Source organism: Lonchura striata, chromosome 5 (assembly GCF_050655825.1).
Source record: "Lonchura striata isolate lonStrDom1 chromosome 5, ASM5065582v1, whole genome shotgun sequence".
NCBI classification, from domain to species: domain Eukaryota; kingdom Metazoa; phylum Chordata; class Aves; order Passeriformes; family Estrildidae; genus Lonchura; species Lonchura striata.
The window spans coordinates 64,227,736-64,243,286 of NC_140707.1; the positions used below are offsets into that span (position 1 = coordinate 64,227,736).

General features: G+C 40.4%; 1 protein-coding gene across 7 annotated transcripts in view; it reads left to right on the plus strand.

Moving 5' to 3' along the window:
• The first annotated feature begins 1,895 nt into the window (after window positions 1–1,895).
• KLC1 (kinesin light chain 1) overlaps window positions 1,896–15,551 on the plus strand; it is a 45,600-nt gene continuing 31,944 nt past the window's right edge. For 6 of the 7 annotated variants that reach the window (XM_021528897.4, XM_021528900.4, XM_021528899.4 and 3 more), the window contains exon 1: window positions 1,896–2,227. The gene's annotated coding sequence lies outside the window, so the exon portion shown is untranslated. Of the gene's footprint in view, window positions 2,889–15,551 lie in introns of all 7 variants that reach the window. The other variant, XM_085582318.1, reaches the window with a different exon arrangement.

The window sequence follows — 15,551 nt, forward strand, 5'->3', positions numbered from 1 at the left end:
AGAGAAAAGTTTTAAATTGAGATGAAGAATACAAGAACTGCTGCTTGGAAATACTTGTATCAAAACTGGGTTTTGCTGGACAGCTGGATCTGTGTAAAATATCAATCAGAGAGTGGAATTCAGTAAGTATACTTTATTTCCCTCAGCTTTTCAAATCCAGCAATGATTCTCTGTATTTACAGTCTGAAGACTATCTATGTTCCCCTAACTTTGCTTTGTTTCTTGTGGGCTTCTGTGACTCTTCCTGTTCTTCTGCCTCTTTGACAACAGCATTAGCTTTGATTCCTCTTCTGACTTCCTGCTTATTCTTAGGAGCCTTGCTTTCTCACCCGACTCTTGTTCTCACATCTATTCTGTAGACTTGCTCAGCATTGTACATGAGGGCAAACATATGCAAGCTCTGCTTTCCTTTAATACTTTAAATATTACCACTTAGGTGAGGCTGCATATTTTGATTTACCACTATACCTCTATGTTCTTCTATTAGGTTATGATTCACACCCTGTACATATTGCAGGTCCCCTTCCACTGAACAATGCTATTCTATTCTATGTGGAGCTCAGGTGATAATGCATCACAATACAACTCTTTCATAAAGTTAGGCTGTCACTAATCCCTGATGATTTACAGTGTACATTTTACAGCTTTGCTATAATTAATGTTTTGAGTGCTTGGTTTTTTTTTGGGGGGGGTCTTTGTTTTTGTTGTATTGTTTGTTTGTTTGGGTTTTTGAATGGTTATTTTAATTTTTTTTCTATCTTATACCTCAGTTCCCTCCATCTTTCCTTTCTGGGCTTAACGTCTAACTAGTGGAACATAACATGAAAATACTGTGGCTGTTCCTTCCTCTCTAGCAAGAGTGGGAATGAAATTGGAAGCTGCAAATAAATAGTTCTTGTGACAAGTGTCACTGAGTTCTCATGGAACTCTTACTTTTCATGTATAAATATGTGTAAGAGCAGGGACCTTTCACTTACTTCCCCGCAGAACAGAGATGAAGGCATTGAAATATATTGGCAACACTCACTGAGCTCTGTGTGGTGGGCAACCTTCAACACAGTACTTCTCCTTCAGCTTATTTCTCTGTGACTCGCTCCATTGAGCCGTTGCAAACTGCGGGGATTTTCAAGCATATTTCATGAAGTCATGGTTGGAAGAGACCCTCATGATTTTCCAGTTCAACCATCTACCCAGCACTGCCCCTGTAACCCCATGACCACTAAACCACATTGCCCAGTGCCACATCCAGGTGCCTCTTATCCCCTCTGGGGTGGTGGCTCCACCAGCTCCCCGGGCAACCTATTCCAGAGAATGATGAGGTTCCTCCTGAGCCTCCTCGTCTTGAAACCAAACCAACTCGGGTCCCTCAGCCATTCCCCATAAGACACGTTTTCTAGACATTTCACGAGCCTTGCTGCCCTTTGCTGGACACACTCCAGCACCTCAATGTCCTTTTTAAAGGGCGTGGAAGATTTTCCCAGAGGCATCCAACTGAGATGGGGACATCAGTTTCACGAGTCCTGCAGTCACCATAACCCTGAACTTCTCTCCACGGGAGTAGGTCAAACCAGCGCCAAGAGCATCAGCAGTGGAGCGAAACCGCCCCGGTGTCACCCAGGGCGCCCCGAGGAAACGCCGGGATCTGCTCTGCACTGACATCCACTTGAGGCAAATCCTAGCGAGGTTTAGCGTGGCTGCACTGGCAGCCTCGGGGATGCCCCTGAAGCCCGGAGCTGCGCCGAGCATCCCGCCCGGCGCCGCCGCTCCCGGGCAGGGATGGCGCCGTGAGGGGGGCGCTGGGAGAGAAGGGTGCGCGGGCGCTTGTGGGAGAAGGGGGGCGCCGCCATGTCAGGCGGGGCGGGAGGGAAGGAGGGAGGGGAGCGCGGGGCGGGACCGGGACCGGGGCGGCGGCCGCAGCCGCAGCAGCAGCAGCCGGGGCGGTGGTGGCGGCTGCCGGCAGCTGTCAGCGCCCGCTCCGCCGGCGCCGACCACCGCGGCCCTGCAGCGCCTTGCGGGGAGCACTGGGCGCGCCGTGGTGCTGACTCGCTTCTTTCTCGCCTTCCCTCCCTCTCTCCGCTCCTCTCTCCCCCCAAAAAACCCTTTTCCTTCCTCCCTTTCGCCCGCCCATCGCTGACATCCTCCTCCGGCCGCCTCCCCGCCCCGGGCTGCGCGGCCCCCGCCGCCCCAGCGAGCGCTGCGCACATCGCCCGAGCTGCAGCACCGAGCGGTGAGCGGGGGGAGCCGCAGGGCCGGGACGCGGGGTTTGTGTGTGTGTGTGTGTGTGTGTGTGTGTGTGTGTGTGTGTGTGTGTGTGTGTGTGCGTGTATGTGTGTATGTGCGTGTGTGTTTGGGTGCGGGTGCCTGGGGCGTTCAGTTCCCCTCCCTTTTCATCCGCCGCTGCGCAAATAACAAAAGGCTGCGCGGGCCGCTCGGTGCCCCCGCGGCGCCGCCGCTGACAGCCGGCCCCGTCCTTCCGCGCCCAGGGCGGGGTGGCTTTTTGGGGAGGCTGTTTTGGGGCGTTTTGTCAGTTGCGCTCGGCTGCGGGCAGGGGTACGTGCCTGGGGATGGGGATCGGCTCGGCTTTGTCCCCGTTTCCTCTCCCGGCTCCCTCGGTGCTGCGGCGGGCGCCGCCCTGGGAGGGAGCGGGCAGAGGCTGGGGAGGCTTCGGCCTGCGGCCCCGGGCGTGCGGCGCTTTGTCTGCGCTCCCCCGGCTCCGCGCTGTGCCGCTGCCAGGTCCGAGCTGCTGGAGGGCGAGGCGAGGACAGGTCTTCTCTGGGCTTTGTACACAGTGACCGGATTTATACATTGTAGGTCACCTGCCTTGCTGTAGTCGGAGGCGATTCATATAGACTCAGGTCTTGCCTGGATTTCTGCACCCCCAGAATAAGGCAAGCATTGGTTAGAAACGCGTTAATCTAGCAAAAATATAGAATTTATTTAATTGATAACTAACTGTATCTTTAGAGCAGAGATTGATTAGAAGGACACTTTAAAACCTTATTCATTTTGCTTTTGTCTTTCTGATATTTCTAAGTAACAAGATGCCGTATTTATAGATCTGCATAGCAGTTGTATGTAATCAGAATAAGGAAAGTTCTTAACACTTATTGAATTCTGTGTTCTAGGCATATTGAAGCACATTTTAATGACCAATGTGGCATCACCTAGTGTAATACTCTTGTGTGGCTTTTGAAGGTGGCTAATCAGTGATGGAGCTCTTAATAAGTTTTTTTTTTTGTATTAAGTAATTTCCATTAATGGATATGATGTAAAAGTAGTATCAGTACTCAAGATACTGGTCATGAAGTCAGAATACAGACTCAGAAAACAAAACTGACTAGGAAAAAGCAAAAGTCTGTTTTTATAGTTTGCTTTGAACAGCAAAATTGTGAGCCAGTGTCATTCATATAACATGCTTTCATGTTTAGACATAATAGAAGAAACTAAACCAGTTAAGATTCAGTTTTAGCTGTGTTGTGCTTGACAAAAGGTTTAACAAAAATTGCTCTGCAAAGTAATTGTCTCTTTCACTTCCACTTTTGCATTTGCTCATCACTTAAATAGGAAACTTATGTACAAAGTGTGTCCATTGGAAGATAAAGAGGAGCTGTTGAGAATTTAGACTGCTTCGCATTTTGATTAAAAAAAAATCCCTACTAAACTGAAAGCAGCACCTTTTCGAGTGCACAGTTGGTTTAAAACTCTTTTGGAAGATAGCTTTATTTTAATTGAGTATGAATTCCAAAGCTTCAGCGAAACATGATAGAGGATGTTATAACCCTAGGATTACAGATACAATTGGAAGTTACACATTCAGCATTTACTGGCAGCAGAGAGAAAGCTGATCCATCTGGTGAGGCTGAGCAGAAGACCTTGTAAGTCACTTGCGCAATTATTTTTGTGACCACATGGTTTAGGAGGACCTTTTCCATGAAATTAGAACAGCTATGGAGAATTCTGGCAGCTCCATTTAGGTAGACATTTCACATAATGGAGAAGCATGTGGGCAAGTGCAGGGAATTTAAATTGTCTGTTCCTGAAACTGGCTCATCAATGCAGTATCACTTCTGCATCATGTTGCAGTTCAAGTTTGGCAGCCTTCATGTTTCTGAAGGATGATGATGGAGCTGAAGAATTCCAGTAGTCAGAAATTCTAACAGCAATTAGTGCACAGATTCCCTTTACTTGCTACCATATATAATTAAAACAGAGAATAAAGTTACCCCCCAAAGGCCCTGTGAAGTAGCCTCATGGTTTGTCAAATTCCTATGATATGGTTAATAATGCCTTATTAATGGAATGGATTATTTTAAAAGGTCTCTAATATACAACAGAGGACTCACATACATAATTCGTAATTAAATGTGCAGGAGTCCCAAACACAATCTGAATGTTTTTGACATAGAACAAAATACACTGTACAGATGTTTAAGGCATATAAGGACAATTGCTGCTTCCTGTGTTTATGGAGAACTTGCCATGCTAATGTCAGAGACCTCTCACTCATGTGCTGCTCATACAGTACACTTATCTCTCTCTCTCTCTCTGTATCTTTTTGTGTATGCATACATATCTGCATATGTCTCCTATTTAATTGGGGGTTTGGGGAAATAATGTAGCCTTATATTCTGTTCTGAGTCCATTTAATGTAGCTTCTGTTTCTCTTGAAATGTGGGCTTGTGCAGTTACTCTTTCATCTCTTCTTCTGTGTGACTTCTCTGGGAGACGTGCAATTGAATTTACTCTGGGATTAACAGCATCTCTCCAGCTGCATAGCTCATGATTATTTTAAAACTCAATTCAGTGTACAAATACTTGTCAAATAAAGTTTCCGTAAGAGGAGTAAAAAATACAGAAAGTTGGGTAAATTCATAAATAAGCAAAGTGTACTTTTGTATTCACTGTTGAAGTGCAGCATCACGGACAGTGATGGGGACAAGCATGCTAAGTCTAGTTAAATTAACATTCTTTGTAGTCAGTGTGCCTCCAGGGTGTTGTTCAGTATGACACAACTGTTGTAAAAATGGACCAATTCCATCATCATCTCAATAAAGTGGGTAGCCACAGGCTTTCTCTAAATTCAGCCTTCATAATATTTCATATTTCCAAAGTATTTCTAATTGTTTTACTCTGACCAAAGTTTAGGAAAACATTTCTTTTCAGTGTTAACTCTGATTTTCCTTCAAGCAAAAGCATAACAAACATAAGGTGTAAGATGTATTTATTGTACCCAAAACCAGCCAGGGACACCTTGTTCACTCTAAACAAAGTCCTGTTTGACTTCAAAATAGAACTCATTGTAGTAGTTAGCCTGAGTCAGAGTCAGCTTCAGGTGTTTTTGAGGTAATGAAGTCTTCCCAGTGTTTTATTTAGTGAAACATTTTCCTTTCTGAAAGTAGAATGTAGAAGAAAGTGTGGTTCCTTTGAAAAGCTACTAAATAAATGCCTGACTAGAGAAAGGTGCCCTTTTTCTGACTTGGATTTGCTGAGATATTTGTTGTCGTCATCTTCCGGGATTTAAATTGGGCACTTCATTACGAGGATTAGAGCCAGAATTGCAGATGCTTTCAGTGATACAGGAATTACTTCCAGAGGGTTCTGTATGAGGTGTTTTGTAGTCATCAGGCATGAGATGACACTATACATGGGGCTTTTTTGTGCTAGACAATTAACATAGTTAATAATAAGAGGCCATACTGAAAGGGCAAGCACGAGGGCTGAAGGCTGTATGTATGCTTCTAGTACCCATAATATATTTGGGAGTGTGAACAAGGATGAACACTAAAGCAGAGTTAACATTAGAGATGCTGATTTCTTTAAATGTATAAAGACAGTCTCTGATAGTTGATAGTTTCTTCAGATTCAGTCAGCTAATAAAACAGATGCAAGTAATAGTATCTGTGTGTTTTAATCACTGTTTGTTTCTTTGAATCCAGCTTCTCTCTCAGGGATGCTGCTATTTAACTGCAGTAAGAAACAATCTTTACTCTGGAAGCTGTATTTTGGCTTTTGGCATGTATTTAGAGTTAAAATGAATTTAGTTTGTCAAATAATTATTGTTGTCATGTTTCTTGCTGAAAATGAGGAAACATGGGATCATGCCATCTTATATTTCCTCTGTTGTCTGCTTAAATGGGTATATTTTGTATGTGGTTTCTTAGTATCAAGTCATCCTTACAAGTGAAAGCAGTAAAATATCTTTTGTGGATAGACATAAAAGTGAGCAATTTAATATTTTGATTATTTTGTAAATGCCCACCATAAACCAAATTAATAATGTTTAGGTTTTCTTTCTGGGATTATATCAGAAACCTAGCTGATTTTATTACATTTTAGAGTGACTAGAACAAAGGATGTCACCAATCTAGTGGGTAGTACTGGCATCCTGACATATTTGTAGAGTTGGGGTGGTGGCTAATTATATTACATTTACTATGGGATGTACCCCAGCAAACCATTTGAAACGGTAACACTCCACTTATTAATGTTCAGAAGTTCAAGAAATGTCTGACATAAACCAACTGTCTGATAATACTTAAAAAGTTGTATCTACAAATTCGTCTTTTTAAAGGACAATACATATATTTTTCAGAGTTACCGGATAAATTATCTTCATTCTTATCTGTGTTTGTATGTAGTTGTTAATGTTAACAAAAAATTAAGATTACTGGCAGCTATGTGCTATGGTTTGAACTTATGAGCTATTCCTCAGTGCAGAGGGTGGTGGTTTTAAGCTTCATAAAGGATTGCAGTAGCTGCATTCCTGCACTCTATCTTGAGTTTGCTCCTTCCAGCTGACAGTACAGCTGAATGATTTGCAAACCATGTCATACAGATTAGGGGCTGGCAGGGAGGAGCAGGGTGTGTGTTGGTGTGGTTCTGCTGCTTTCTTTTTGTTTTTCTAAATAGAATATTGTTTTAAGATTAAGTGTTTTTATGGATGTTCCTTTATCAAACAATGTCAGCCTGAATAGTGTGGGAAAGCCACAGTTTGTCTTTCTCTTTTGGCTTGAGCAGCTTCCATTTCTGTTGTTGGCTGCTGTTACTCTGTGGTCCCTTCTGTTGTTGACTTGAGTGGATTTTAGTATATCCCCGATTTCAATGTTTCATTTGTTCACGTGCTTAACCTGGATGTTCCACCCTGCTCTCCCCCAGCTCCCAGTCACATTTAGTGTGTGTTTAAAGGGAGGAGAGTTGATGAAAGAAGTGGTTTCATCTCTCCCTCACAGTGGCAGAGTGTAGTCAGATTAATCCAACTAGTGGGCTGGTAATATGTGAGGACATAGGGGAGGTTATAGTTTTGAGCTAGGAGGGGGACTGCAACCTCCTATAATGTTTCTGTTGATAGAATAGGAATCTAGGAATGTGGATGAAATGTTCTTCAATGTCAGTGCTGGTTTGTGTAGTTCTACAGTCCTGCTACTTTTTCCCTTGTCCTCGTTCCATCAACACAGCTTGCTGTATGGCAGTCTGGGGAAATAAGTGTATTTTAGTTGTGTTTATGGCCTGAACTGAAAAGAAACTTCTTTTCTGTCCCCTCACTTCTGATAGTAGAATAATACAGTAAAAGGCACATACCTTTATTTTGATTTATTATGGACAGGAATGTGAATGAAATGTGTGGCTGGGTGAGGAGCATTGCCAGGTTATGATATCTATCCATAGCCTTGGTAAGTGAAAGAGTGCTCATAGTCTGGTGTTTGCAGGAAGCCAGACCAGATGATTCAGTGGCTGTTTCTGTCTCTCAGTTCCTCTGGACATAGAAGGCAGTAATGTGTGGAAAATAAAAGAATGTGCTGCTGTTTATATTTGCTATTTTCCTGGATGTAGTGGTCCAATTCAGTATAATGAATATTACTGTATTGAAACACGGAGGGATGCAGAAGTCATGATGATTGGCAGTGTGTTAGCTTATATGATAGTGACTTAGAGGTCTTGTTAGAGATATAAGGGAACGAATCCCCAGAAAGACATGTTAATTTTGAGGAATGCTGTATATTGGGAAGATCAGATGTGTGAACCTGAGGATTATGGCTGTGGTAAGGCAGAATTGTGTTTAACAGAGAGGATGTAACAAAACTGCTTCATAAGATTCTAGTCTGGGAGCATTCTGGAACACATGATAGTAGTCCTTGGTAGGCACTCCCAAGCCTTAAGAAAATGTACAGAGATGTATGTAATGTTTTCTTATGGTACTTATAGATGTCTTAGCCAGATGTCCTAATTTTTAAAGCATTTCTTAGTCATTCTATACCTTTTGTAAAAGACGAGGCACCACAGGATGACTTTGTCTCAGAGTCTCAGTAATTTGCTGTTACTTAAATACATCTCCTTTCCATTGTTCAGAAACCAGATAAAGGCAGATTAATGAATCAGTTACTTTGCTTTTAAATACTTTTTATTCAGTCAGTATCAATTTTTTTCCCAGGAGTTTTAAGAAAAAAATCATACTGTGGATGTTGATTTTAGCCTACACTTAAAATATTACTATTGGAATGCATTGTTTAACTAAAGAAAAGTATCTTGGGTTTGGAATTTGTGCTGAATGCAGGTGGAGAGCAAAGATGCACAGCCCATTTTTGAAGGCAGCAGTTGATGGAGTTTGAATTACAGTGACTGCTTGTACTTTGTGTGGCCATTGAATCTTGATCCACACCCATTTGTTAGGATAACAAATAGCTAGAAAATATGCCTGCTGAGTTTTGTTTTTTCTTTTCCTTTTTTGTATTGCAGCCTGTAGTCTGGCTGCACATGGAGGAATGCTTGCAAGCGCATGATACGGTGCTTTTAATGGCATGGTTGTTTTAGGAGGCCACTGTTCTGCCATCCTTGGGAGGGGGATGCTTTCAAAACAGATTATCCAAGTGAGATGGTTTAAAAAATAGTATTCAAATGAAACTTCTGGCTTCTGTGTGTATTTCAGTTAGTATGTGCTCTGGTTCTGTGTCAGTCCACCAGAAGAGTGGTGTCCTGCAGCAGGGTGGGCAGAACTGTCACACGAGTGGTGTAGCCACAGCGAGGATTTCAGGAGTCCCAAAAGAACAATCTGTGCCCAACACTAGCTAAGGTAAATCAGGAGTGTGAAAGATCACTAGAGAAGAGGTTGGAACTATGGTTTGGTCCTCAGGTGTGAGTGCACAGAATGTTAAGGTGCCTTTGTGAAGTGTTGGGTTAAGGCCTGCTCTATTGCTCAGCACCTCCTGACCCAAGAGAGTTCAGAACATCAGAATAAGGCCTCCAGATTATGGAGTACTTAGCTGTAAGTTGGAAATCATTTCCTTGTTAAGTCAGCTCTGCAGTGGTAGGTAAGAAACAGTGAGTGATATGCAGTTGTTTTTCTAGATTGTTGTATCATTTGCTGTGCTTTCTATGAACTTAAATATGTAAGATATAAAGAAATTATTCTCATAGCTGGTAGTTGCTATTGAAAGTACCGATTTTGATGTAATATTGAATGGGTTAACATTAATTACTTCTCAATATTAAGGATAATGCTTTAATAGGTTAATTGTAAAACTTTTTCTGTGGTCTTTTTTCAAGAATGGGTTAGTGGTTATGCTTTTTTTTTTTTTTAATTATTTGAAGGATAAGCCAGGAGGAAGATATTTTCCCTAAAGCTTGAAGAAGGACACTGGACAGTTTGTGCATCTTAATGCAAGCTATTAAATAGCTTTAAAACCCAATGTAAGGATTTGTTAAATCTAAAGGCTGCTGTGTGCTGAAACAATGTTAGTGGATGTTCCTTTTATGTCTGCAGAAGAAATTGCTTTTTTTCCTTGTTTCAGTCCAAATAACCCTTTTCTTCAATGTCATCAAGCATGTAAGAGCATTGTAGTCAGTACTCACAGCAATTTGTCAGCAGAGCTTCCCACATGGATCCAGTGATGAGAGGCAAGATGTGGCCTTCTCTGCCCTTCCTGGATGCATTTTCTAGATCTTTATGGTATTCTATAAAAAGTAGATTTGGTTAAGATAATAGAATTGATGTTAGTAAGTGGAAGCTGATAGCATTTCTAATGTATTCTGGAAGACTGATTTGATGGGAACATTCCTGTTCTTCTACTTAAGTGCTGTTTAGAGATTAGATAAATAGATAACATAAATGGATGCTTACTTTGATTAGTCAATAAAGCAGTTCTTGTTCAAAAATAACAATGCAAAGTGAAAGAACTAGAGTCAAGCTGAAAAAAACATTTTGTTTACTCTATAGACAGCTTCAAATTGCAAGACAGGTAGATTTTTGCTGTATTTCCTCTCTTATCCTTTGTGCCCTGACACTATTCCAGTATCAAAGTCTCTCACACCAGCAAGAACCAGCCTTATCAAGACGTTTATCAAAATTCATTGAAGACCTGTTTGCACAAGGTGGCCAATCCATGAAGAGGCAAGTGCTATTTTCACACAAAAAAATCAATGCAGATTCTTGGAATATTGAGGGGAAAAACTGTGTAATTTGATAGTGATGATGGATCTGTTACTCAGACTTTCTTGACAGTGTTTATTTTAAAATACAGTCAAAATTTCCTTTCAATCTACTTAAAAGTAGATAAGTTATGAAGCGTTTCTTTGTAGCTATAAAATGCTATACTAACAATACAATTTTTGAACAATCAGCCTAGATTTTTCCTGCTGTATCTTTGATTCTTATGACAAGATTTTTTTAATAATTAAAGGTAACTATAACTACTTTTTAAGTGGTTACATCTCTGCCTTCTGATAAATTTAAGTAAGTTTATTCTGTCTCTATGTAACTGCTCTTAATACAGTCATGATCTTTTTGTTAAAGTGATCCAGTGAGGTGGGCTTTGTTGTCATATGCAGAAGGCAAATCTCCTGTGGCCTAAACTGGTATGTTGTGTTAGTGTTTTAGGGAAAGCAGAAAGCTCTCCTTTTTCAAGACCCATTGGTGGCTGAAAGTGTTTATTAGAAGCTAAGAAGTGCTTGCTTTGCAGGAGACCAACAGACGCTGCTTCTGTTGACACAACAGTGGTAGAGAAAGGAGACAACTCCCTTGCTCCAAGGGGTAGGAGACTTGGAGATTTGTAGTCTGCCTGCCTTCAGAGATGCCATGAACATAACTAAAATTATATTTAAAAAAAAAACAGCATTAGATTTTGCCCAATAGTACCAAACGGCAGAAGGTTGTGTTCAGTTTTATGATTCTGGAAAAGAATGGGGTTTGGATCTTGCCACAGGGCTGTTTCAGATTTTGAGTAGGGAAGTTATGTACCACCAGCATGTAACAGATATTAGCCTTGATTAACAAAGAGTTTATAAGCTGTACCATCTTGAAAGTCTGGCTTTTAGTGTAGTCCCTCTGGGCTCCTGACTGCGTCTGTGGAACTGCCTTAGACCCACACACCTGTCAAATTTCTTTTGGACTTGTTTCAGCTTTGACAAAGAGTAATCTTTGATGTGATAACAAATGCACAGAAGGGTCTTAATATCCATCCAGTTTAATTTGAAATCTGAGATATTGGAAGGGCTTGGGCTTGTACAGAGAATTAACTTTTCTCTTACATGCTTATAATACATCCAGACCAATTGTAGTATCTAACACTTCTCAGAGAATCTACAGTGATTTTAGGATATGTTGCTAGTCTGTGTTTCAGTCATTATATTTTTAGGCCTTTGGAAAGGTAAAATGCAGTTGATGAGATATGCAAAAAAGAGGATACTTTCCCTTGATTCCTTTCACACAAATAATTGGAATAGGTATAATAATGTGTAAGGGGCAGTCACATCATCTGAGGGTCTCAGTCTGCTGCAGTGTGTGAACAGGAAAAGCAAGATGGGATTTGGCAGCATTATGGAATTCCAGATTTGTTTGAGTCTAAAAGAGATTTTGGAATTAGATGGGCAGGTCATCTGGATTGTCTGCACTTAAAAGGATACAGATTTGCTGTATCATGATAATTGAAATGCTAGCTAGGAGCCAGTGTTTATTCAGTGCAGTACGGTCAAGGGATTGACACCATAATCTTTTCTTTAAGAGGAAGAATAATCCATGTAGTTAAAGAAAGCATTTATGTCACTGAATACTTTTACACTGTATACAGACTTTTAATTTGATTAACTATTCCAGCAGGAAGTAATAAATTTCATGAAAATAGTTTGCTTGCTACAGAAGAAGGAAGGCTGAGGGTTGAAATAACTCTCAAGGCATTTTTGCCAGTTGTCTTTGAAATGTGCAAAAGTAGTTTTTTCAAAGTAGTGTTAAATTTGTTACCTTTAAGAATCCAGGTATGATTTCTAAGAAAGTGTTCATTAGTGCTGGAGTATCATGCTTCAGAAATCTAAATCAAAGGACTCTGCAGCAGAGCAAATCTTCCTAGCTTGTACTTTCTCAGCAGTGCAAATCATCTTAGCTTGTGCTTTCTCAAAGAGAATTGTCAGCATCACCCTTGCTGAGGATTTTATAGGAGCTATTTTTGCTATCATCTCTTTTTTTTTGCAAATATGGATTGTTAGTCTGCGTTTCCCCATAATAATTTTTTCATTTTCCAAAGAAACTGAAGATTTCCTCTGAAAGGTATGATTTTTAATTTTTATTCAAAATTACATTAAACATTAAAACATTCCAAGATTTATCAAGGTAGATGTACAGCTTGTTTAGCTGTGTTCTTCAGCTAACAAGTACAGAATCCTCTTCACTTAAACATAGTTTAATGCAGTGCATGGGCTTATTGGTGGCCATTGGGGTTTCCTAGAGGCTGACAGTGTTTTTCAGAGGTGGATGTTGCTGTGTTGCAGGGGTAGAACGTGAGGCCACACAGCCTCTTCCCACTGCTGCCATGTGGAGAGTAGGCTGCTCCTGGCAGTCATAAGAGAAAAGCAACAGCCTTGTTGGAGATGTGGAAATTTCTGCCAGTATTCAAGGCTTTTTTTTTTTTTTTTTTTTTGTTTTACTTCTTTTAGTCAATCTGTCCTTTACTTATTGTTAATGTCCCATGCATTGCTTCAGAAACCTCTGGGCTTGCCTTTAGAAATGTCAAAACTTTGCAAAGGTTAAGTGTTTGTCCAGACATTTTGTGATGTTAAGGCTGTAGGTCAAATTCCAGATGTGATTCTGAGCTTTTCTTGGGGTATGTGCCCTTGACATTAAAGGACCACAAATATCCTTTTTACACTTATTTACCTAGCATACCTTCACTTTAAACCAAGTGGGAGGGCAGACTTCTACATTCAGGCCTAGCTCTGAATTGAAGGCTGGCAGGAGGAGCACAGTAAGATTTTTTAAAAATTCATATGCTTACTATCTGGTAATCGGTAGAAAAAAATTACTCTCCTTGGGGAGGGGGAGTTTGTCTGTAGCTTAATACTGGTTGTTAGGTCATATGCAACTCCATCCTCTTACCTGCTTCTGGTCAGTGATTTACAGCCTCCAGAATGTGCTGCTAATTGTCCTCACCGAGTTATTTTTAAGGTAGCTGGTGTACCTGTGTGTTAAATGCTGAAGGTGCTTTCTGAGCTCCCACATTTGGAAACCCGAGGCAGTGCAGAAGTGCAGCAGTGTTCTGTTTATAGAACTGGGTCAGCCACTGTGCCTTAAGTCTGACCTCCAGCAGGACACTGTTTGCAGGTGCAGTTCCAGATTTTCTATTTTATGCAGATTCAAATATAGATGATGGGAAGAGTGATGACTAGCACTGGCAGGAAAACTGCAGTCCTGAATATGTCAAAAGGAAAAAGCTCCTTTCCTTTGGGAGTTTAGAAATCATGTAATGGAACAAAATTCCTGACTATAAGGGATCATTTTAAGCAAAAGGAAGGCAAATCAGACAAAAAAGGAAAGCTAATAAATATTCCTTATGGGAATATGACTTGTGACAGCAGAAATAGTCTCACAGGTAAAGAGAAATTTAACATCTTAAATTTGTAAAAAACAACAACAGGTAATCATTGTTCTTTCAGACTTGGAGATTCTGACTGAAAACCATAACAACAATATAGTCCAAATTGTGTGTTTGTTATGTGAGTGCTTTTACAAATACCTTTCTCAGCATATGAAAGGCATCCGTGAGTGATTCATCCTTGTCATTTCTGCTGTTGCTGAGCTGCCTGCAAGGAGGGGTGTGGCTAATGCAGTGTTTGACACACTGCTCAGTCCTTCCCAAACTGTTCTTCATCTCTTGCCTTTGTTGCTCAGTTTGGTTTTGTGCTCGGAACAGCCTGTAATGTTTTGTTGGTTATTTGAGAAGGTAGTTTTCCACATTATGAAGATGAGCAGTTAAAGCAGCTCGTAGTATTTGAAGATGGTGCCTTCCATGATGTAATGAGACGTGTTCTTGCTCTGAGCAGGGAATTAATGGCCTGTAATTTGCAGCTCATACAAAATTCAAACGAGTACATGGCAGATGTAGGATGCTGAACCTTGCCATTTAATTAGGAGGAACTAAGAGTGAAATTAGGGTTAAAAGCCTTGAATAGACTGATTATTGTTAGGAAACAGTGAACTGTTAGGTCCCTATTAGAGATACAAAAAGATCAAATTAGTTTAACTTTTCATTGTAACTTTGTGGAATTTGCAGTGCATGTAGGTGACAGAGCCCCTAGGTATGGCTTGAGCCAGTCTTGCAGCAGCTTTTACTCTTGGGAAGATGATTGACTCTTTTTTATATGCAAACACATTATTGTTTCATTTTCAGCTATGTTGCCTTTTAGCTGTACATTCACAGAAAATGTTTAGTGAGACTTTTGCTTGACAAAGCAGTTTAGACTTGGGGGTTTTATAATTTATTTATTTAAAATTCTGATCAGATTCTAAGTACATTAAAAATTTATCTTCCAAGCTTTTAGTACTTGAAACCCATTAAATAATAAAAATATCAATACAGAGAGGGGAAGTCTTTAGGGATTCATAACAAGAAAAATAAGAATGGTTTTATTTATTTGTTTTTAGGATCCATGCTAATCTTTAGTCAAGGAAAAAAATGTTGTGGGTTTTTAGAATTAAATTCTTCCTTGATAAGTTTTCTCATGCAAAGAGGGATTCAGGCATGTTTTGGCACAAGAATATTTTGAGGTGATCTGCAGGAAACCAACTCTTCTTTAAAAGCAGCTGAGTATGAAAAACTCTGTAAGAGATCTTTAAATACGAGCTGGAGATCTTAGCAGCTGGCTGTGATATGTATATGTCTGTGGAAGAATTTAGGCAGAAATCTGTGATGTCAGCATTACTAGTGTAGTTGGTTTGAAAGTTTTATGAATAACAAAATACTTAAACTGATTAAAGATAACAGCTACTTAAGTTGTTTGTATATTATGAGATTATCCCAGTGGCTTTGCTTTCTTTGGTTCAGACTCTTGCTATTCTCAGCCCATTTCTTTGTTTTGAGCTTATGTTACAAAATATTGTGGAAATCTCTTTAGTAGAAGGTGTTGCAGGGCTTTTTATGTTGATCTGTCAAAATTAAGTAATTTTTGTGTGGTTTAAGGCAGTGACTTCATTTTTCTATAAGCTGGAAAGCATTAAGTGATTTGGACTTCAGCATAGTCAATAATATCACTAAAAAGGAGGATTATATTCAATATCTACACAGACACATACT